Source organism: Globicephala melas, chromosome 3 (genome assembly GCF_963455315.2).
Source record: "Globicephala melas chromosome 3, mGloMel1.2, whole genome shotgun sequence".
Classification (NCBI taxonomy): Eukaryota; Metazoa; Chordata; class Mammalia; order Artiodactyla; family Delphinidae; genus Globicephala; species Globicephala melas.
In genome coordinates, this window is record NC_083316.1 from 47,185,800 (window position 1) to 47,209,270 (window position 23,471).

Sequence of the window (23,471 nt, forward strand, 5' to 3'; positions counted from 1 at the left end):
CTTTACCAAATTCATTGATTAGCTCTAGTAGTTTTCTGGTGGCATCTTTAGGATTCTCTATGTATAGTATCATGTCATCTGCAAATAGTGAGAGTTTTACTTCTTCTTTTCCAATTTGGATTCCTTTTATTTCTTTTTCGTCTCTGATTGCCATGACTAGGACTTCCATAACTGTGTTGAATAACAGCGGTGAGAGTGGACATCCTTGTCTTTTTCCTGATCTTAGAGGAAATGCTTTCAGTTTTTCACCATTGAGACTGATGTTTGCTGTGGGTTTGTCATATATGGCCTTTATTATGTTGAGATAGGTTCCCTATATGCCCAATTTCTGGAAAGTTTTGATCATCAATCGGTGTTGAGTTTTGTCAAAAGCTTTTTCTGCATCTATTGAAATGATCATATGGTTTTTATTCTTCAATTTGTTAATATGCTGTATCACACTGATTTGATTTGCGTATATTGAAGAATCCTTGCATCCCTGGGATAAATCCCACTTGATCATGGTGTATGGTCCTTTTAATGTGTTGTTGGATTCTGTTTGCTAGTATTTTGTTGAGGATTTTTGCATCTATATTCATCAGTGATATTGGTCTGTAATTTTCTTTTTTTGTAGTATCTTTGTCTGGTTTTGGCATCAGGGCGATGGTGGCCTCACAGAATGAGTTTGGGAGTGTTCCTTCCTCTGCAATTTTTTGGAAGAGTTTGAGAAGGATGGGTGTTGTCTCTTCTCTAAATGTTTGATAGAATTCACCTGTGAAGCCATCTGGCCTGGACTTTTGTTTGTTGGAAGATTTTTAATCACAGTTTCAATTTCATTACTTATGATTGGTCTGTTCATATTTTCTCTTTCTTCCTGGTTCAGTCTTGGAAGGTTATACCTTTCTAAGAATTTGTCCATTTCTTCCAGGTTGTCCATTTTATTGGCATAGAGTTGCTTGTCGTAGTCTCTTAGGATGCTTTGTATTTCTGCGGTGTCTATTGTAACTTCTCCTTTTTCATTTCTAATTTTATTGATTGAGTGCTCTCCCTCTTTTTCTTGATGAGTCTGGCCAATGGTTTATCAATTTTGTTTATCTTCTCAAAGAACCAGCTTTTAGTTTTATTGATCTTTGCTACTGTAAAACTCATATTCTTAAGTGCTACATTATATTGTAGTGGATTTTAGTATAGGAAAAAATATTTTGAAAGTAAGGGTTTAGTTCATAGTTCAAGCACAATATTAATGCCAAAAGAATTTAATATTGTAGCCAAAATACTTTTCTAGGTGAAGAAATAAGTCATAAGTAAATATACAATTATAGACACAATATTCTCAGTAAGGAGGCATCATATTTAGCTATTTTTCCAACAAGAGATATCCAAAAATGAAAATATTCAGTTAGACACAGCTAACAAACAGCCATGTAAAATTAATTGTAAATGATCAGGAATGCTAATTCAAGGCAGACCCATGTGGACTGACATCATAAATGAAAAGGATATGACAGGGAGGGGAAGGGTAAGCTGGGACGAAGTGAGAGAGTGGCATGGACATATATACACTACCACATGTAAAACTGATAGCTAGTGGGAAGCAGCCGCATAGCACACGGGGATCAGCTCCATGCTTTGTGGCCACCTAGAGGGGTGGGATAGGGAGGGTGGGAGGGAGATGCAAGAGGGAGGGGATATGGGGATATATGTATATGTAGAGCTGATTCACTTTTTATATAGCAGAAACTAACAAAACATTGTAAAGCAATTATACTCCAATAAAGATGTTATAAATAAATTAATTAATTAAAAATTTTTAAAAAGAAAAGGATATGGAATAGTATTATGGGTGTTTCTTACAAAATGAGCTGCTCTGAGACTGTGAAAGTGATTTGAGCAAGACATATGCATATGCACTTTTGCAAAATTCCATAAAAAATAGAGCTACGAATTCATAGATGCATTTTTATTTAGCCTTTGGGTTAAAAGTTTGCATGCCTAGTGTTATTTCTACCTATCCAGATAAGATCTGGAAGACACTGGATGACAGTGAAAGCAGAAAACAATGGGATATCTTCAAAATGCTGGAAAAAAAATAACTGTCGGCCTAAAATTCTATACCCAGTAAAAATATCTTTCAGAAACAAAGGCTAAGTAAAGACACGCTCTGAAAAACAAAAACCAACAGATTCCTCAGCAGCAGGCATGTCCTCAGTGAAACATTACATGTACTCTTCAGGGAGAAAGGAAGTGTTCATAAATGAAGGATTGAGAGAAAAAAAATGAAGAGCCCAAAAAAGGGGTTATATGTGGATAAATCTAAATGCATACCTAATGTATTCAATAATAATTTATTCCATAATAATATCCTGAGAAGTTTAAATATAGATATGAAATTAGAACACTTAAACAAGAGCACACTATAAGTTAGGAGCAGGGGACTGAAATTACAGTATCTTAATTTCTGTGAATTGTCCAGGAAATGGCAAAAGTATTCATTCATCTTAGGCTTTAATAAGTAAGTGATGCACGTGATAATTTTTGTTAACTGCCAAAAGTATAGAAAGGAATGTATAACTATCAAGCCAACAGATGAGGAAAGGTGGATAAAAATACTAAGTTTTTAAAACTTCAAACAAAAAGAAAGTAAAAGGGGGACAGAAAGATGGCACAAATGGGTGGCAAGTATTAAGATGACAGATTTAAACCCAAATGTATCAATAATTACATGAAACATAAACAGATTAAATATTTCAATTAAAAGACAAAATTGCTAGACTGGATTAAACAAAAACTGTATGTGCTTATAAGAGATTCCTTAAATTTAAGAATACTGGAAAGACTGAAGGTGGAAAAATGAGGAAAAGTCACTATGCAAAAACTATCCCAAAACACAGCTGAGGTAGCCATATTCATATCAGACAAGATAGGTTTTAAGACAATAAGACGTAGCTGAGAGAAAGGAATTTTTCATAATGATAGAGTTCAATCTGCAAAGAAGATGTAACAGTTCTATATGTCATTAATAGCCTCAAGATTTTTAACGTAAAAGTTGGCAGAATTAAAAGAAAAAATGGTAAATCCACAAATCATGATGAGACATTTTCACATACCCTTCTTGTAACAGATGTAATAAACAGAAAAATAATTAGCAATTACAGAGAAAATATGAAAAGCATGATTCAAAAACTTTATTTAATTAACTTATATAGAACACAACCCTTATAACAGCAGAATATACACAGCTGGCTCCGCAAATGGCAGGTACGGAGGGCCTACTGTGTACTATGCCACTTTACCTAAGGGACTTGAGCATCCGCGGATTTTGTTATCTGCTGGGGGTCCTGGAACCAATCTCCCCACGGATACCAAGAAACTGCTGTATTCTTTTTTAAGTGACTAAAGCAGAAGCCAATAACAAAAAGATAACTAGAAAATCCCCATATATTTGGAAATTAAGTAATATATTTATAAAGAACACATAGGTCAAAGAAAACTTCAGTGGAAATTAAAAAATATTTTGAACTAAATAAAAATGAAAATCCTACAAAGGAAAATTCATTAAATAGTTAAACTTGATCTTTGAGGAATATTTATTTGTAGATTTTAGGTGAGGGAAAAAAAAAGCTTAAAAAAATCGATTATCTTAGGTTCTATGTCAAGAAGATATACAAGAATAGCAAATTAAACCAAAACAAAAGGAAGGAAATGATAAAAGAATAAAATTAATGGGAAAAATTTTAATACAACAGAGAATATCAACCAAGGCAACAGATTGTTACTTGAGAAGACTGGTAAGATGGTAAAAAGAAATTTGATAACCGCCTGGTAAGATGGATTAAAAAGGAAATAAGACAAGAAAAGAGACAAATAACCAACATCTACTCCTCAACTCATATTATGAGGCCAGCATAACCTTAATACCAAAACCTGACAAAGTTATTAAAAGAAAAGAAAGTTCAGGTCAGAGTCTCTCATATAATAAATGTAAAAATCTTAAATAAAATATTAATAAACTGAATCCAGTAATAATGTGGCACACCGTAGCTGACTTCAGCTTATTCCCAGAACACAAGGTTGGTTTAACATTTTAAAATATCAATTCAGTGTAGTTAACCAGACTAACAGAATGAAAAAGAAATCTCTATCATTTTAATAGATTGAGAGAAACCATTTGATAAAATTTAACATCTATTAATCTAATAAAGAATATTTACAAAAACAAATTTTAAAACACCACACCAAACAACACTTTTAACACTGAAATGTTGAAAACTTTTCCTCTGAGATCAGGAAAAAGAAAAAGATATTTGCTATCCCCACTTCTATTTGACACTGTACTGGAAAGCCTAGCCAGGGTAATAAGATCAAAAGAAGGCAAAGAATTAGAAAAGAGTAAATAAAATTATCAATACTTTTAGACCACATGATTGTGTTATTCAAAAGAATCTATAAAGTATTTGAATTAATCAGGAAGGTTAACAAGTTCTGGATAGAAAAATCAATTGTTTTTCTGATATGAGCAACAGAGATTGAAATTTACAAAATAATATAACTTGCAACAGCATCAAAAATACCAAATACATAGAAATACATCTAACAGGTGGCCGCCGCCGCCACCCGCGCCGCAGCCGTGCGGGTCTCGGAGCGAGCCCACGTGCGCCAGCCGGACCCAAGCAGAGGGAGCGCCCGGGGACTCGCGAGGAAATGGCGGGTGAGGCGCTGTTCAGGGTTCGGGAAAAGTGTGGGGCGAGTTACGCCCCGAGAGGGGAGAGTAGAGAAGGTAAGGCTTTCGGCACAGAAAGGAGAGAGGGAGGATCGTGAGCTAGAACAACCCGATGGCCACGGAGGCCGAAGAGACGATGGAATGCCTTCAGGAGTTCCCTGAACATCAGAAAATGATCCTGGACCGATTGAATGAACAGCGAGAGCAGGACCGGTTTACTGACATCACCCTGATTGTCGACGGACACCATTTTAAGGCCCACAAGGCTGTTTTGGCTGCTTGCAGCAAGTTGTTTTACAAATTCTTTCAGGAGTTTACTCAGGAACCTTTGGTGGAGATAGAAGGTGTTAGTAAAATGGCCTTTCGTCATTTGATTGAGTTCACATATCCAGCAAAATTAATGATACAAGGAGAAGAAGAAGGCAACGATGTATGGAAAGCAGCAGAGTTTCTACAAATGCTAGAAGCTATCAAAGCCCTTGAAGTCAGGAACAAAGAAAACTCAGCTCCACTAGAGGAAACTATCACAGGAAAAAGTGAAGCAAAAAAAAGAAAGATTGCAGAAACTTCAAATGGTATCACTGAGTCATTGCCGTCTGCAGAATCTGAACCTGTTGAAATCGAGGTGGAGATTGCTAAAGGCACAATCGAAGTGGAAGATGAAGGCATTGAAACGTTAGAGGATGTGGCTACTGCCAGGCAGTCCGTAAAGTATATTCAGAGCACAGGTTTCTCTGATGATTCCGCTCTGGCATTATTGGCAGATATCACCAGCAAGTACCGTCAAGGTGATAGAAAAGGGCAGATTAAAGATGAAGATGGCTGTGCCTCTGACCCCACAAGCAAACAGGTAGAAGGTATTGAAATTGTGGAACTTCAGCTGTCACATGTGAAGGATTTGTTCCATTGTGAGAAATGTAACCGTTCATTTAAATTGTTTTACCATTTTAAGGAACACATGAAATCACACTCCACTCAGAGTTTCAAGTGTGAAATATTCAATAAAAGGTATCTTCGGGAGAGCGCATGGAAACAGCACCTCAATTGTTACCACCTTGAAGAAGGTGGAGTCAGTAAGAAGCAAAGAACTGGGAAAAACATTCACATATGTCAGTACTATGAGAAACAGTTTGACCACTTTAGACATTTTAAAGAGCATCTTCGAAAGCATACAGGTGAAAAACCTTTTGAATGTCCAAATTGTCATGAACGATTTGCTAGAAATAGCACCCTCAAACGTCACCTGACTGCATGCCAAACTGGAGTGGGGGCAAAAAAGGGAAGAAAGCAGCTTTATGAATGTCAGGTCTGTAATAGTGTGTTTAACAGCTGGGACCAGTTCAAAGATCACTTGGTAATACACACTGGAGATAAACCCAACCATTGTACTTTGTGTGACTTGTGGTTTATGCAAGGAAATGAATTAAGGAGGCATCTCAGTGATGCTCATAATATTTCAGAGCGTCTAGTAACTGAAGAAGTTCTTTCAGTAGAAACACGTGTGCAAACTGAACCTGTGACATCAATGACTATTACAGAACAAGTTGGGAAGGTGCACGTGTTACCATTGCTTCAGGTTCAAGTGGATTCGGCACAAGTGACTGTGGAACAGGTCCACCCAGATCTGCTCCAGGACAGCCAAGTGCACGATTCACATATGAACGAGCTTCCAGAACAGGTCCAGGTAAGTTATCTAGAAGTGGGCCGAATTCAGACTGAAGAAGGTACCGAAGTACATGTAGAGGAGCTGCATGTTGAATGGGTAAATCAGATGCCAATGGAAGTACACACTGAGCTTCTAGAAGCAGACTTGGATCAAGGGACCCCTGAAATCATGAACCAAGAGGAGAGAGCCTACCCAAGCAGATGCTGCGGCGGCGGCCAGAGAAGATCACGAAGATGCTGAGGGTTTAGAGACCAAATCAACAGTGGGTTCCCAAGCTGAAAAGTCAGAAAATGAGAACAGAACACCTATGCCAGTTTTAGAATGAAATAACAAATGAATATACTTTTAAGTTTATGTGTTGAGTTTTTGAACTGATGATGGGCAGTGTGACTGTCCTTAAGCTAACAGAAATGTGGACCAAAGTTAAGCTCTTTCCTGTTGTGTTGAACTGTTTCTATTGAAACAAACTGATTTTCCCCCACTTGATGCCACAGAGGAGGGATCTTTCCCATAAGTGAATGGGAAGCTTTGAGAAGTATATTTCTGGAAAACTGAAATGGATTATATTCTTATTATATAGTTGGGTACGAATGTATCTATTTTCATGTGGTAAGGGTTCTCCCTTCTCTCTTTGTCCAGTCATGTCCTTCCTCAAGTTTTTTTCCCCCATATTGTAAAATCAAACGTAAAATCATTAGAATACAAGTTTATGTATTCTAATGCATGTTAGAATATTTGAATATATAGGAAACACAAGGCTGCTTGAAGAAAAGTGCATTGTTACTGTGCAGTTAAATTTTGGCTTCTGGCTTTCTTTAGCTTGAACAACACTCTTGTCTACCCTGACAGTCACAGATGTCATCTCTGCAACAGAAACGGTGGTGGTGGTGGTGGCGGCAAATTTCTAGAATGTTTAAAAACCAACCACACCTATGTGCCTTTTCAAATTCAACTAAACTTCTGTAAAGAGCCTCTGGGTCTTTCAGAGTTTGTGTTGCAAGGAGCAATGTAGGTCATGCTATAGCACTCGGTATTTTCCTTACAGTGACAGCTACCGGTTCTTTTTCACTTCAGTTAGATTGAGAAATTTCATTCAGTGGCTGCTGAAGGGCCATTTTCAATTGGGAAAATTCACTTATATCTGTGGTAAACTTTATTTTGATGAAAAGTTGCACTAGTATTTTACCACCAGATGAAAAAAAAGATGAGCATCACTTAAAAATTAATGTATTTAAAATAAAGTACAGAGAAAAAACATGTATATAATATATCAGGCTTTGTTTTGAACGAATCTTTTTCCCCAATCCTTAATGTAAAGATCTTGTGCTATAACTTTTAAAGCCATACAAATAAGAGTGCTAAACTGTGGACTTAAAAGTAGGTGTGTAAATATTTTTAATCAGTATTACTTGGAAAATAAAATATAACAACCACATTAAAAAAAGAAAACAAATACATCTAACAAAAGATATATAAAACTGCTATTCAGGGTAATTTTTCTATCTTTGTATCAATACTGCACTGTCTTAATTACTGTGCTTTACAAGTATTAATATCTGAGAGTTAAGTCTTACTCTTTGTTCTTTTTCTTTAGAGCTCTATTGACTATTCTTAGCTAACTTAGCTAACTTTATTTCCATATAAAATTTTAAATAAGAATGTGAACCTCCATTAAGAAAATAAAGACTGCTGGCATTTTGATTGTGATATTATTGACCTCTTTATGGAAGAACTGACATCATTATGACATACAGATATCTATATAAAATCTTTCCATCCATGAGCACAGTATAGTCCTCCATTTATTTAGATCTTCTTTAATTTCTCTCATAAATGTTTCCTAAATTTCGGGGGAATTAAGGGAGAATGGTTATTAGGAAAGAGTATGAGGGAAAGGAGAAATTATGTTTTGCAGATAACATGCCAGTTCTTGACCCACATTTCCCTTTTTGTTTGTTTAAGATAAGAAGAAAATCCCTGAAAATGTAACAGATGGCCACAATCCTCCTTCATGTATGATATGTGGATAACATATAAGCGCTCAAAAGGCAATTGCTGGACGGTACTGCAGATCAAGTTTTCCCAAATTGCAGGCTATGTGTTTAGTGGGTTACAAACAGCCTGACTTTCAATCAGATAGAAATCATCAAAGTGGATCTTGCACGGTAAGATTAAGCATCATTTCACGATTTTTACTTTTGCTTAAGTTATACACACACACACACAAATATATGTATGTGTATATAGAGCCTGTGATGTAAAATCCGCTTATTCTTGTTGATTGCAGTCAAAAATATTTGAAAAACTGTGCTCTGGGAACTACTTTCCACCAGAATTCAAAGTGTCATTACATGTTATGACACCTGGTACTTACTGTGCCAGGTATTTTGCAGCTGTGTCATTTTCACTTTAGCTCAGATGTAAACCTTAGCTTTGGGATTGCTACCTATGTGATAGAATTGAATGAGAGTTAACGGTGAAAACTGGAGGTTATGCATGAGTTAATTAGGGAAGAATATGAGAACAACAGTGAAATGCAGGTAGCCAGAGCCCAGCCGGAGCCCAGCCGGAGCCTTTGAAAGAGGATGTTCAAGAACACTGAGCATTAACCCCTGGAGGATATCAGTGGCTCAGGGAACTTATTGGAAGGGGCACAAGGTGCTGCAGAGGCAGTGACTAAAGATAAAGGACAGCTGTCTGAGAAGGCATTTCTCTGGGCCTCCTCCTGGCTCCCATCTCCTGGTCCCTTTCTTTTCTTTTCTTTTTTTTACACTTTTCTTAGTGATTAGTGTTTTAATTATACAACAAATACATGTTCTCTTTTAATGAATTCCGATATTACAAACATGTACAAACTAAAAAAGCAAACATTATCTCCTTCTTCCCTATTCCATTGTTCTTTCCTAGAATTAACCATTTAATTTAATTTAATTTTTATTTATTTTTTTATTGGGGTATAGCTGCTCTACAATATCCTGGTCCCTTTCTGAAAGCATCCCCAAGCTGTACTTTTGCTTTTTACCTGCTTTGGTCTCCCAGACTCTCCCTCAGTGGCTGAACTGTCACCATGTCTGGCTCTCCATCTTTTCCCTCAAGATCCACCCTACCAATTTGTTCCCCCAGCTCTCTGGTTTAGGACCATCGTCTCCCATAGGATGTCTCCAAGCCAACCTCAGCTGGGGTTTAAGCAAAAGAGATTGGGGTGTTAAGACATGAAACGGAGAGCAGCTTTAACCTGAACTCCTAGGCTTGTACTACCTCAAGCAGAAGAATCGTCAACCAGAGGAAACATCTCCACATGGCACAGCTATTGGTGAAAGAGATAAGAATTACAGCAAAAAATGATGATGATAATGAGAGTATTTGTTGAGCCTTGTTTTATGCCAGGCATTGTTCCAAGCATCTTACATGAATTAACTCATTAAATTTTCACAGTAACACTGAGGTAGGTAATGTTTTCCCCATTTTGCAGGTGAGGTAAATGGGGCACAGAGTTTTTAAGCAACTAGCACATGGTCTCACAGCTATAAAGTTGTGGAGAACATAGAAAGAAAAGAACTAAGAGTGAACTTTGAAGTAACCAAGAAAAAAGAGAATATTGAGTATCTGCTTGACAAAGTGGGACTCTGATTTTTCAGGGTAACTTTAGTTTGCCTTTTGTTAGTTATACGAGTTCATACGCAGTCTAGGTAGATAGACGCTTGGACTCCAGCTGCCTTTACCTGTCGACTTTTGTGCGGCATATGTGGAAGTGTCCAATGTCAATCTCAGAGAGGTGGGGTTTTTTTTCCTTTAAGAAAGATACTGCTTTTATAGCTTCCAAACTGGGGTCCTCATAATGAAATGTTGAACAGTTTCCAGGGATTCACCAGGACACTATTCCAAAAAAACAAAAACAAGAAGCCTTAGCATCAGCTGACTACAATTCACCCTACTGATTAGAGACAGGTCAGTCCCCTACCTAATTTTGGGAAACCCAGAAAAAAGACTGGTAGGCAGAAGGTATTTTGAAGATCAACAAAATAAACCATTTAACCCACGCAACCAAAATCACTGAGGAAAAAGGTCATCAAAATCCCAAAGCCCAGTGAAATACCTGCTTCAGAAATGGAGCTAACATCGTCAAACAGCTGGGTTAAATATTGATGATTAGATTGTGGTTTCGCCACCAAACTTTTCAAGGAACTTAAAAAAAAAAAAAAGAAAGAAATCACTCAAAAGGTGGGAAGATAAGAGACAGAGTCTATCACTGGCTCTTACCAGCAAATTTGAAGTACTTATTGAAAAAGAGAGAGAGAGACCTTTCAGCCTGACATTTAGATATTGCTTATGTGATGTCCACTCTCCTGGTACAGCCCTGATCTAAATTTAGTAGTTTAAAAAGAACTAAGTCTCTCCTCCCACCCATTTCCAAATGCCAGTTGAGAAGTCCTTTCTCAGACCCTTTTCATCCTCAAGAAAGCCCTGAGAACTTTAAAAAAATTAAGGACAAAATGTCAGAACACAGTATGCAGTCTCTCCTCCTTCCTAAAATGGCCATTTGGTTAAAATCCATGACAACAAAAGAGTTAAAGTTCTGCACTGTTTAAGAACAACCAGCTGACCTTTAAATCTGCTGGTTTGAATCCAGTCACCTTTCAACAAGCATGAAATCTGGAACAAGGCGTACTAACACACACCAATTATTTTCATAGTGTACATGACTGAACTCACAGTGTCCTGTTTAGGAAAAATAAATAAATAAAAATACACACTCATTTTCCAAAAGCCAGACTTAGAGACCGAGTGTCTCTGTTGGCAAGGATTGTCCTTTGGTAACTGTCTGGAAAAGTGCTGTTGGAGAAGGCCTTTCCTGGGAAAAGCACAAAGAGAGTAACTTTTTCATGTTGTTTAAATTCTGTTTAATGAAATGGTTTCCCCCAACCTTCAGTATAGCAGAAGTAAAAGTAGCTGGGAAATAATTAATTACTATACTCTGTTAAGAACTTTGCATTCCATGGATGTAAGAGAACAATTTTCCCCTCCCCGTGAAAGGGCAAAACGCTGACTCCTACTTTGAGCAACGGCATAAAAATCCAGGGGCTCAAACCAAGTGTTGAGTGTCTACTCCTTAAAACGATTCTTTGCTTTTTGAAAGTAATTCTCATGAGGTTCTTGTAAGTGAAGATAGTCCCTCATGCCTTCAAAATATAATTCAGCTTACAGAAATTCCATCACAGGCTTTTTTTTTTTTTTTTTCGCGGTACGCTGGCCTCTCACTGTTGTGGCCTCTCCTGTTGCCGGAGCACAGGCTCCAGACGCGCAGGCTCAGCGGCCATGGCTCACGGGCCCAGCCGCTCCGCGGCATGCGGGATCTTCCCAGACTGGGGCACGAACCCGTGTGCCCTGCATCGGCAGGCGGACTCTCAACCACTGCGCCACCAGGGAAGCCCCCGTCACAGGCTTTTTAAGAGCAGATGGCATGGCTGTTTTCATACAATGCGCAGAGAAAGGAGCCCTCTCTGGAGGCCTGTGGCCTGCAACCAGACAGCCTCTGGTCAATTGCAAAACTGGGTTCTTTATCACCTCCTTTATCCTCTGCTCCCAGGTCCCTTCATCCCATCCCATTTCCATCAGCCAGTTACACGGAATATTAACCCCACACCTGGACCATATTCCAGCCCGAGTGTGTTTTTAAGGACTGAGACTTCTGAGATTCCTTCCCAAATCTCAAAATCCTCCTCTCTCATGGGCCCACGTTTGCCAGTCCCTCCTTGCCACAACATGTGACTTCCTTCCTGTCATCTGTCAGTCCAGAAAGACAACGGTCAGGCTCTCACAGCAATGTGGGCCGTGGGCCCTGGCCAGGGCCCAGACCACAGCCCTCCCGGCCGCTTCTACTTTGGGGCAGGGCAGGGAGGGGCTGGATTCAGGAAGAGGAGGCACTGCCTGGCTTGCCTGCTGCTCACAGCTGGGGTCAGGAAGGCATCTGCCAGCTCTGGTGCAGAAGGTCCCTTGCAGTTTACCATCTATCAGGACGACCCGATCACCTGGTCTGAATAGCCCTGAGGACTCCTCCGAAATCAAAGGAGGCTCTTTCTGGAGCCCTGGCAGAGCAGGTGGCCAAGGCTTCCTCAGGCCTCGCTCACTGTCCTGTCCTAATTCTCATCCCTTCCTAAGGAGCACAGCAACCTCGCCAGCTTCCAGGCAGCCACCATTTCCTGTCCCTTTTTCCTACATCCGGGACTTGATGCACTGTTAAAGTCCAGACACTCACCATCGACCCCAACTCACAACTGGTCCCCCAGCCTCCATCTGCTTTGCCAAGATTTGGGGAACAAGGAAAATCAAAGTGTCTTATGATACCACCCTCAGCCCAACAACCAACAGAAAAACCCTCATCACCTGAGTACAAGGTGTGGACCACCACTAGGCCCACACCTGACTCTTTTACTTACTCTCCTTGCATGCGGTGAACGACGCCCTTGGTCATGTCATCCTGAAGTCTATAACACAGAAGGAGACCCAAAGTCCTATACGCTTGAAGAATTGCATGGCCATATATTTAGCTAACATTTTCTGTTTTATTAATCAGGGTCCATGATTTTATAGTAGATGAGATCTGTTCAGGCCAGCCACCATTTCCTCTCCTTCCTGTCAGCATCCTGCAGACCACAACCACCACCAGAAAAGCAATGTGGTTTTGGGGAGAAGAAATCACGAGATACCTGAAGACAAAAGACTGAAGATTCAGGCCCAGAATTGTTATTAACTGAGAGACTTTGGCCAAGTCACTACAGTTCACTGAAACCTCAGTCTTACCTTCTGTAAAGTGGGGATTATAATAGCCACCTCACAGAGTGCTCTGAAGGAGGAAATAAGATAATAAAAGTGAACATAATTTTGAATTATAAACAGAGAAAGAGGAAAAGAGGAGAGAGGAGGGGAGGAAAAGCTGAAAAATTCAGCTTCCCTCACCCTTTTGCACTAGCAGGTAAAATAAAGTGTTCAGACAGGAAACCTGAACAAGATAATCCAAAATATAATATTCTTAGGCACTGGTGAAGGGAGAAGCTACTGTAATCGCCAAATCTGGTCAAGAGCGCAGTCTGAGCAGCATGTTTTTTACCCCTTGAGTGCACTAAAGCTTTGGGACTGACCTGCAGGAAAAGACCAGAAGCTTTCCTCATTTCATTCCCTATAGTAGAAAGACAAGAGCAGCTGAAGGACAAATGTCAAGAGTGGGGTGAGGCAAACACCTCAGGCCATGAACTTACTTTATCCCTTTGGTAGATCGCCTTCGGGAGAAAATTCCAGCTTTGTGTTTTCTGCTTGGCCCCATTCAAATGGGAAGTTCTGCTCAGAGGCCTGAAATAGAAAACAGGAAGTCAACAGAACTGATTTTCCTAATTCCTCAAATGCAAATCACTGCACTTGCTGTGGATGAGAACTACCATGAGGTGTAAACCTCCTTTCTAAAAGGAGGTCACATGCCAATTATGTACAGAAAATATCCTACTCCAGGGTAAAAAGGAATGTTCCATCAGCTTTCTTCCTAAATGAAGGAGGGAAGCAGAGCGGGATTGACAGTAAAGACGATCAAGGGTGTTGCCATCAGAACCAAACTGCCACTAAAAATAATGAAGTGTCCCACTTGATGCTCAGACACTATTCTCTTAGCTGCTGCTTCTACAGTCACTTTTCTGTAGCTACTTCTCAAGGGGACAGTTATTAAAATGGCTCCCCTCCCAACTTCCTCATTATGTTTCACCAGTATCAGTATTTTCTTAGAGGCCCGTGTTTGAAACTTGCAAGTTGAAACTCCAAGCCCCACCCCTGCACCTGCCCCTTTAGTCAGTTTCCATGGCAGACCTTCAGTTCCATCTCATTTACATCAGACACTAATTCAGCTAGTTCTCCTATCACAGCTCGACTCTGGTTTGCCACACCCGGTCATTTCCTCAGCCATCTCTGGTCTAAATCCTTAACGCTCCAGCCTTTCTGCCTCCCCTCCTTCACAAGACTGCCAGATGAGTCTTTCCAGAATCTCTCCAGCAGACAGTCCCCTCACATTACTCCCTGGCCCCAAGGTCTGCCACAGCTTCCTAATACCTACTGATCAAGTCTAAATGACTCACAAGTGGTCTCACCATAGCTATCTCGCTTAGCGTGTTACAGCAGAGAGTGCCTGAGCCTCGGCTCCAGATGGATTGGGTAAGAATCTCTCTTAGGTGAGCTTTACCACTACGTGGCTGTGTGAATCTGAGCAAATTATGAAACCTCTCTGCCCTTCAGTTTCCTCATTTGTGGAATGAAGATAATTACACCCACCTACATAGTTATTAAGGGACTAAGTGGGATACTACATACAAAGTGGTCACAGTGGGTTCCAATAAGAAGAGTAACTAGTGCTTATGGAGTGCTTTCTACATCCCGGGCTCTGTTCTGAGCGCCACACATGTGTTTGTGCAGGTATGACCATTATCCTCATTTTGCAGAAGAGGAAATTGAGGCAAGAGAAAGTGAAGTCACTGAAACCACATAATGAATCAATAGAAGAGCCAGCGTTTGCACTCAAGCAGTCTGACTCCAGAGCCTGTAAACTCAACTCCGGGCTCTACCACTTCCCTTCGAGGCCACTTCCCCTTCCCTGCAGCTTTCACTGGCTGACACAACCCACAAGTGCACCCCAGTCCTTCCCATCTGTCCAGTCTCCCCTGATGGATGCTGTGCTGCATTTCCCCTCCAATCTCACCTGATATCTTGAAAGAAGCAGTTACTATATTTTCTGTATACTCAGTATACCATCTCTTCACTCTTTTTTATCTTGCCCTCGCTTATATATCGGCTTGTAATTCTTCACTTCTTTCTACCTTCTGTTTCTAGAAAGTGCATCCGAAAAATAAACATCCCCAAATTCCAGAGTGTCCCAAAAGAATGTTATTTCCACCAACACCCCAGCTGTCATTACTAACCCAAATCTCCTAAGTCCCAGTCACTTACCCAACAAACATTTACCAAGCATCTGCTGTGTTCATGTCGGTAGATGCAGATTACATGGGCCCTGTCCTCTAGGAGCTCGCAGACTAACGAGGAGATGAGTGTTTATGTAGAAAATGTTAATAAGTTGTGACAAGTATGAAACACACCCTGTTAATGGCCTCTCCACCTTTGGCCCTTCCAGCTTTTGCACTTCCCATGTCGTGTCATTCACGCAGGCCGACACACCGCCCCTTCCTTTTCGTCTCTGCAGCCACCCCATGGTTTACTTCCTCCCTACGTGATTCCTGAGCTATTGCAGTCACCTCCCAACTTATCTGACTGCCTCATCCTCCTGCCCCTCAAAAGCAGCCCGCCTGCTGCTGCCAAACAACCTCTGTTGTCACTCCCATATTTGAAAACCATGAAGGTTAATGAGGCAAGTGCAGGCCCCTGAGCCTGAACAGGCAAAGCTGCTTAGGAACTTAGCCAACTTCCTATCCTGATTTGCTCCACACCCCTCCACATCCAAACACTTCACCTCACGCACCACACCTAAGAGACACTTCTTACAGGTCTTCAAAAACGAGTCCCCTTCCTGTTTCCCATTGTTCCCTTTGCCCTCCCAATCTATCGGCTCATTTTTGTTTCTGAAATTCAGATGCTCCTCCAGGATTCAGGTCAAGTCACCTCCTCCATGAAGCTTCCTCTCATTCTCCCACAATGTATGATATAGTTCCGTTCTCTGACTTGCTTTCGTCATGCATTTGTGTCTCCTTTAGGGCACTTTAATTCTATCTTGCATTCCAGTCATTAGCAGTTTTAATCTTACGGTCTCTGTCTTTAGGACAGTATTTGTCTTTGTCGTCTTCATTCAATACAGCTCCTAGCAGATTGCCTCAAGCATAACACGTGCTGAATAAATAATGAATATGCTCTTTGATTTTTTGTATGTGATGTAGTGGGAGAAACCTCATGAGGACCCAAGAAGAAGCCTAAGTTCTTTCTCTCTTATTATTATCATCTCATCTTTTATCCAACAAATCTTTTTTCATCCCTAGGCAATATGCTAGGCACTCAGGGTACAAAAATAAAGACACAGAAGCCTGCACCCAATAAACACATATTTTCTATCAGAAAGATTGACACATAATACAAATAAAATAATAAGATACATGAAAAATCATATGAATTGCAAAATTATGCCAGTTCTACCGCTAACTAGGTATGTGACCTTGGGAAAGTCACTTATTCCGTGAGGTAAGTGTTGATAAGTAAAAAATGCAAACTCAGAGGCGGCCTACGAATTTATGATTCTAACTCACAACTTTTTAAAAAGTGACTCAACACAAAGACTGGTTATCATTCATGTAACGGTAGGAGAATGAGGCCATAGAGGCAAATGCAGATGGTGCTAGCCCAAGCTCTCTTCAGGTGAAAAGGAGTCTTGACCAGCAGATGTTGAGTTTACCTCTCTTGGCCAAGGCTGTTCTAAGATAGAGGTGAATTCCCACTTTACCCCAAGCACAAAATATACAAGTCATTTAATGGACTCCTCTAGCTCTGATTCTGTGCTCATGCAGCCTGGTTACTGACTGGTTTGCTATCAGGTCCGTCTCTTGGAATAGAATATGGTGGTCAAGCGGATGAGTATTTTGGTTTCTGGGAGTCTTGTCTTTTTCATTGCAAATTAGTATGTCATTCTCATTGACACATCAGTCTCGTTAGCTGATTAATAGGAGTCCTCACCTAAGAAGCAGATACCCTCTCAGTGAACCCAACAAATCAAGTTTCTGGGCTGAAAGGCTCAGGTATAAACCTTAGACCTTAGAAAATTCTACGACAAAGGCACCTTGCAGAGGTTTCAGAAAGACAGCCGGGGGTGCCCTTCTCTTAGAGACTTACATCCCCAAACACACATGCCACATACCTTTTCTCCAAACTCTTCTAGGTGGTACTTAGAGGTAAGGACCAGGTTTTCTTTTCCTTGTGCAGCGTGTAGCCTAGTCAGAAAAAATGCCCTGGTGGGCATAAGAGATGCTTTCCTCCGGGCTCCCATGTTCTACCACTAGTATTTACTACATGGGAATGCCTTGCATCCCCCCTCTCTGATGTGGGCAATGTGTTCTTTCCACTCCTCTCTGTATCCCCCCGACCTGGTGCTTGGCATGTCAAAGGCATTCAATAAATGCTTGTGAGGGAGACGCAAGAGGGAAGAGATATGGGAACATATGTATATGTATAACTGATTCACTTTGTTATAAAGCAGAAACTAACACACCATTGTAAAGTAATTATACCCCAATAAAGATGTTAAAAATAAATAAATAAATAAATAAAATAAAAACCTAAAAAAAAAAAAAATGCTTGTGTATGAAGCAATCAGCCAATATCATCAAAAACTTTTTAAGGATTTACACATGCTAAATTTAGAACTGCAAACGGTATGGTTCCTATCCTCAAGTAAAATCAATGCAAAACTTAAGACCGGAACTATGAATGTGATTTGGTTTTAGGATGAGTCATTAATCAATGAAAAAGCAACCAAGAAGTCATTTCAAAACAACAAATGCTCTTTTTGTATTTCTCAAATACTGGGAAAGGGACTCAGTCCTCAGCAACAATCCATAAAACTTCCTTTTTTTTCATATAGTTGCCTCATATCACACAAACTCTTTCATTTACCTTTCTCCTGCAGATCCTCCCACCAAAACTGCCCTCCCAGAACCAGTCCTCAGAACTCACTCCTTCTCTCCCTCTACCTTTTCCCTTGATTCTGCATCACAAAAGCCCAAAAGAACTGGTCTGGCAATATGGAACCTTGCTTGAAATCTAGAGAAGGAAAGAAAACGAATAAGCAAAACCAGAACCATTCTTTATAAGCAGTGAAAGAAGGATACCTCGTAACTATCATACACTAAAAATGTTGGCCTGATCATATAATGATACAATTTTTAAAAGCCAAAATAAATAGAAAATCGTACCAAAAAAAGAAATTGTTTAAATTTCTTAAGCCTCTACAATGTTTGGGAAACTTGTTAACAATCACAAAAGATTTATTAACCACTTGCTATAAAAATTGTTTTGAAAGGGATACTGTGTCAGGGATACCCAAGACCACCTCTATATTTGAACATTCACTAGAAGAACTCACAGAATTCAGCCTATAGTTGTACTTACAATAAGATTTCTTACAGTATAGTAAGGACACATTGCCAGAGGATAAGGGGAAAAAATATGTGGAGAATCTGAAGGATTCCAGGTGTGGACTTCCTTATGCTCTCTCCCTCCCATGAGAGGTCACACAGAGAACACATACCACAGCAATGAAAAAGTTGCAACACGATGCAATGATTCAGCCTAGGGAAACTCCTTAGAGGCTAGGTGCCCGAGGTTACTACAGGGGCCTGGTTATGTAGGCACTCTTTGCCTAGCACATAAAAACTTCCAGAGCTCCCAGAAGGGAAGCAGGTGTTCAAACTTAAACTGTATTTTTTGCACAAAACTCTAGGCACAATGAACCACACTGATCAGTTAATTGACTGAGCACTTCGAGAACAAAATTCCTAGATGCCAACAAACAGCCAACCTTGCGAACAGGCCTTTCTAAGAGCAGCAGTCTCAGGTCTGCTATGTTAACTCTTTTCTGCACAATGACTAAGTCCATGCCCTTGAGGCAATTGAAATCTAGAGAAACAAGACTTACACATAAAAACATGCATTGCATACAGTAGACATAGCTTGCTAGAAACACTAAAGTAATATTTTTCAAAATGTCCCCTAGACCAGGGGGACCCAACTCCCGGTCCGCGGACCGGTACCAGTCCACAGCCTGTTAGGAACCGAGCCACACAGCAGGAGATGAGCAGCGAGTGAGCAAAGCTTCATCTGCCGCTCCCCATCGCTCGCATTACCACCTGAACGACCCGCCCCCGCCCCCGCCGCCACCAGTCCATAGAGAACTTGTCTTCCATGAAACTGGCCCCTGGTACCAAAAAGGTTGGGGACCACTGCTCTAGACTACCTTTATCAGAATCACCAGAGTCCTTGTCAATGACTATACCTTGAAGCATCCTAAGCAATAGAAGAATGGAGTGTCAGTGAAAGCCACAGATTGAGGTGAGATTATAGAAGACCTTGAATACCATAATGAGAAATCTGAATTTTATTTCATAGCCATCAGAAACCACTGAAAGTTTTCTTTTTTCTCCACCAGCTAATAATAAGATCAAAACAGCACTGCTTGAAGATGAATCTGACTACCTTATGTAGAATAGAGTGGAAGGGGCAGAGATAGTAGGCCAAGAAACCAGAACCTCAAAGGGAAAGAATGATCATAACTAATATTTAGGGACCACTCACTAGGAGTTTACACTGTCCAAGATGCTTTACATGAATTCTCACGTCAACCTTCTACAGGGCTTCCCTGGTGGCGCAGTGGTTGGGAGCCCGCCTGCCGATGCAGGGGACGCGGGTTCATGCCCCGGTGCGGGAAGATCCCACATGCCGCAGAGTGGCTGGGCCCGTGAGCCATGGCCGCTGAGCCTGCGCGTCCAGAGCCTGTGCTCTGCAATGGGAGAGGCCACAACAGTGAGAGGCCCGCGTACCGCAAAACTAAATAAATAAATAAATAAAGTAGGTGCTACAATGTCACACAATGAATTCAAACCTAGAAGGTGTGATCCCAGAGCTTGTATATTTACTTGCCATCCAACAGACCCGTAATAGAAAGTCAGGACAGTAGAAAAGGAACAAGTGGTGAAGCAGTACACGGGGCAAGGGAAAGGAAATAATCTCAGGTAACTCCTACATTTATCGTATCCTTTCCTCCCTTTGGGCACTTTCTTCTAAGATGACACGCAGAAAGCCATCTTTTAAAAATGGTAGATGACTGAAAGAGAGAACTAAAACAAGAAATTGTCAAAATTTTTCTGAATAAGATGAGAGGTGAAGAATTAATAGGAGTCAGAGCTTCTTCTTGACCCCAATAGCTAGTAAGAAACAAAGTGCCCTGTTGCACATCGATTTAAAGAAAGGAGCGGGCAGCCGGTGGCATTCTTTAATTTTAATATCTCAGAGAAATTTACACTGTTAAAATCTTCTTGTTTATTTCCCTCTGACATAACACAACCGAAAATTACTTAATAACTGAGCTACTCTGAAGAGTGTAATTTTTAAGACATCCAAAATGAACACTACAGAATCATCATTTGTCTCATCATCAAGATACATTTGTTGAAGATGTAGATGTCAACTACAAATTGGCATTCTCCATTGGCACTTGCCGTCTACCTCTACAAGGATTAAATCATGTGCAGGTACAGCTGCTGACTTTCAACACCCCTGAAAGGAGTTCAGGGTGGAAAGCAGAAATAAGGCACTCTGTGCTCTGGGAAAAACTGGCAGAACAGGTCTTCAGATAGTTAGATATTTTCAGGAGCCAATTTTATGAGCCCAATTCTTGTATCTCCTCATATCTAGAAAAGCACTAAAATCCTTCATGGTGACGTCTGCTCCCCGTGACTAGGAGTAACCTGCGCAAGACTAGCAGAAACCTTCTATAAAAAATACGTGCTTGCTTGCATGTATTCCCCTTCACCAGAATCACATATACACTGACCTTCCCCCCTGCCTCTTTGGAGCAGTTTCTCAGAGCTATCGGGACGCTGTCTTCCGGGCTGCAGTCCTCATTTTGCCCCAAATAAAACTTAGCTCAAAAAAAAAAAAAAAAGAAAACACTTAACTCTCACATTGTGCATTTTTTTAAAGTCGACATAGAGAACAAACGTATGGACACCAAGGGGGGACAGCGGGGGGGAGCGGTGGGATGAATTGGGAGATTGGGATTGACATATATACACTAATATGTATAAAATAGATAACTAATGAGAACCTGCTGTATAGCACAGGGAACTCCACTGTAGAGTAGAAACTAACACAACATTGTAAAACAACTATACCCCAGTAAAAAGAAATAAAATTTTAAAAAGACACATTTGTTGATCACTTAGTTGCATGAAAAGTTTTAGAGATGCTAGAGGAAAACACTGTCCCAGCAGCTTTAGGGGACGCAGCACAGTAATTTGCTTAATCAATAAATTCTTGGTTCTTCATAAAACCCAGAATTAGGCAACAAGACAAGCCACTATTTATGAGGAATTAATTTGCTGCCTCAATTGGCATTAGGCAGCAGGCCAAAGGCCAGTAAAACAAGCTTAAATTAATGTACCAAAATAACTCAGTTCTAGAATACTGATCTTATCATGTTGGATGTGATTCTAAAAGCTTTAGTAGCCATTAACCTTACTTCTAAGTGAGCAGCCTGTACCTTTCATATTCAGAAGCCCTGCTAGACAACTCAAGCACTCAGAAGTAGGGTCAAGAAATGGCAACGAGAAACAACTTAAACAAAACCTTCAAATCCTTCAATGCTACCTGCAGGTCTGTGGAATGTACCATGCTATTGGAGAAAATTCATTCTGATTCAGGTAACCAACTCAGCAATAGCTTGCTTGAGAATTCTCTTCCCCTAAGAAGTAATGCCAGTGAGAAGTTATTTGCTCCCTTATTGTTACAGCATTCTGACGAGGTTTAAAAGAATGAAGGGATACACAACCTGCCTTCCAGGAGTCTCATGAGAAAAATGGCACAGACACAGATGGAAACAATATGAATACACACCGGTAAATATTTATGAACGGTGTAAAAGCATGGGTCATGGAGGTCAAACAACCTCGGTTTGCAGCCTGGCTCTACCAGCCACCATCTTAAGCAAGTTTTACAGCCTCCTCAAAGCTTCAGTTTCTCCTTCTGAAAACTGGGTTAATAATAACACCCACCTTGTAGGTTGTTGTGAAGCGTTAGTAAGATAATGAGCATAGAATGCTTAGCCCATGAAAGTAGTCCAACAAATGCTAGCTGCTAGTGTTGTCATAAAATGATTCGTTTTGGACTTCCCTGGTGGCGCAGTGGTTGAGAGTCCGCCTGCCGATGCAGGGGACACAGGTTCGTGCCCCAGTCCAGGAAGATCCCACATGCCGCGGAGCGGCTGGGCCCGTGAGCCATGGCCACTGAGCCTGTGCGTCCGCAGCCTGTGCTCCGCAACGGGAGAGGCCACGACAGTGAGAGGCCCGCGTACCGCAAAAAAAAGAAATGATTAGTTTTGTTCTTACCACTATTATTACTACTTCTTCCACAGTAGGTTCTCTCATCTATATTTTGCCCCATACCTTAAAGATAAGGAGGCTCCCAAGCTGCATGCAGTGGTTCAGTCCAGATGGAATTATTCGCCTCAGGCAGGGAAGCTAGGAGGTTCAGGGTTTGTCAGAATGTCAGAGGAGAATATTTCAGATGGCTGTAGAGGGAAGGAAGCACGGCCTGGATAAAGCAGATAAGCAAGTTTGCTCTAAATGTCTTCTTGAGCTGAGGAAGGGCACATGGTCACAGTCATATGATTTTCAGAGCCGAATGTGACTTAAAAATCCTTAAGTCACTCAAAAAAAAAAAAAAAAAAAACCAAACAAACAAACTAGCTTTTGAATAACCACAAAAACTGTATGCCTTCCTCTAGTGTTATTTGAAAATTTGAAATAAATGCAGTATCGTGAGGGAAAAAAGATGGTTGCAATGGTAACCTTGAAAAACAATTTATTTTGATCTTGAAAGATACACATTTCTTCCTTGGATCGTGTGGCAACAACGTGAGCTCTGAATCTGCTTGCTCACCAGGAGTTTTCCTTCCTAAGTAATGGGAAAACCAGAGCCCAATGCAGGTTACTCTCAATGTCAAGCTTCTTTGCTGCTTTATTTTCAAATGTCATAGGACACCTTCACCCTGACTCTGATACACCCCATATAGGGCCAGGACAAAGGACCATTAAGACTCTAGCGACTGGCTCTTAGCCACACAGTTAATTGGCGAAGGAAAGACATGAGAATCCTGCTGATGGAGAGGAAGATTCACGGGAGGAAACAGATTACAGTGAGGGCTTAGAATAACTTGCGGTGGGAAATCAAATGATGTGGGCAGCTAGTTAGATCTGAGCAAGAGACTTCAGCAAAATGATTTTTTAGGGAAAACATCCTTTCTGCTGTATACAGCGCACAATAAATTAACCATGTCAGATCCTTATCTCAGCACCTTTTGTT

General features: G+C 40.7%; 2 long non-coding RNA genes and 1 pseudogene across 3 annotated transcripts in view; 2 read left to right on the forward strand and 1 right to left on the reverse strand.

Moving 5' to 3' along the window:
- The window catches only part of LOC115845674 (uncharacterized), a 57,354-nt gene that overhangs the window by 22,209 nt on the left and 11,674 nt on the right, over window positions 1-23,471 (forward strand). Inside the window, exons 3-4 of one of the 2 annotated variants that reach the window (XR_004036557.2) lie at window positions 8,328-8,530; window positions 12,940-17,608. This is a non-coding gene — a long non-coding RNA (uncharacterized lncRNA). Of the gene's footprint in view, window positions 1-8,327; window positions 8,531-12,939; window positions 17,609-23,471 lie in introns of those variants that run through there. The other variant, XR_009563381.1, reaches the window with a different exon arrangement.
- Window positions 4,689-6,690, forward strand: LOC115845043 (zinc finger protein 131-like; annotated as a pseudogene).
- On the reverse strand, window positions 10,207-22,577 carry LOC138842618 (uncharacterized). Its single transcript, XR_011377319.1, has 3 exons — window positions 22,553-22,577; window positions 13,622-13,712; window positions 10,207-10,241 (listed from the first exon to the last, which is right to left on the reverse strand). It is a non-coding gene; the product is annotated as an uncharacterized lncRNA (long non-coding RNA).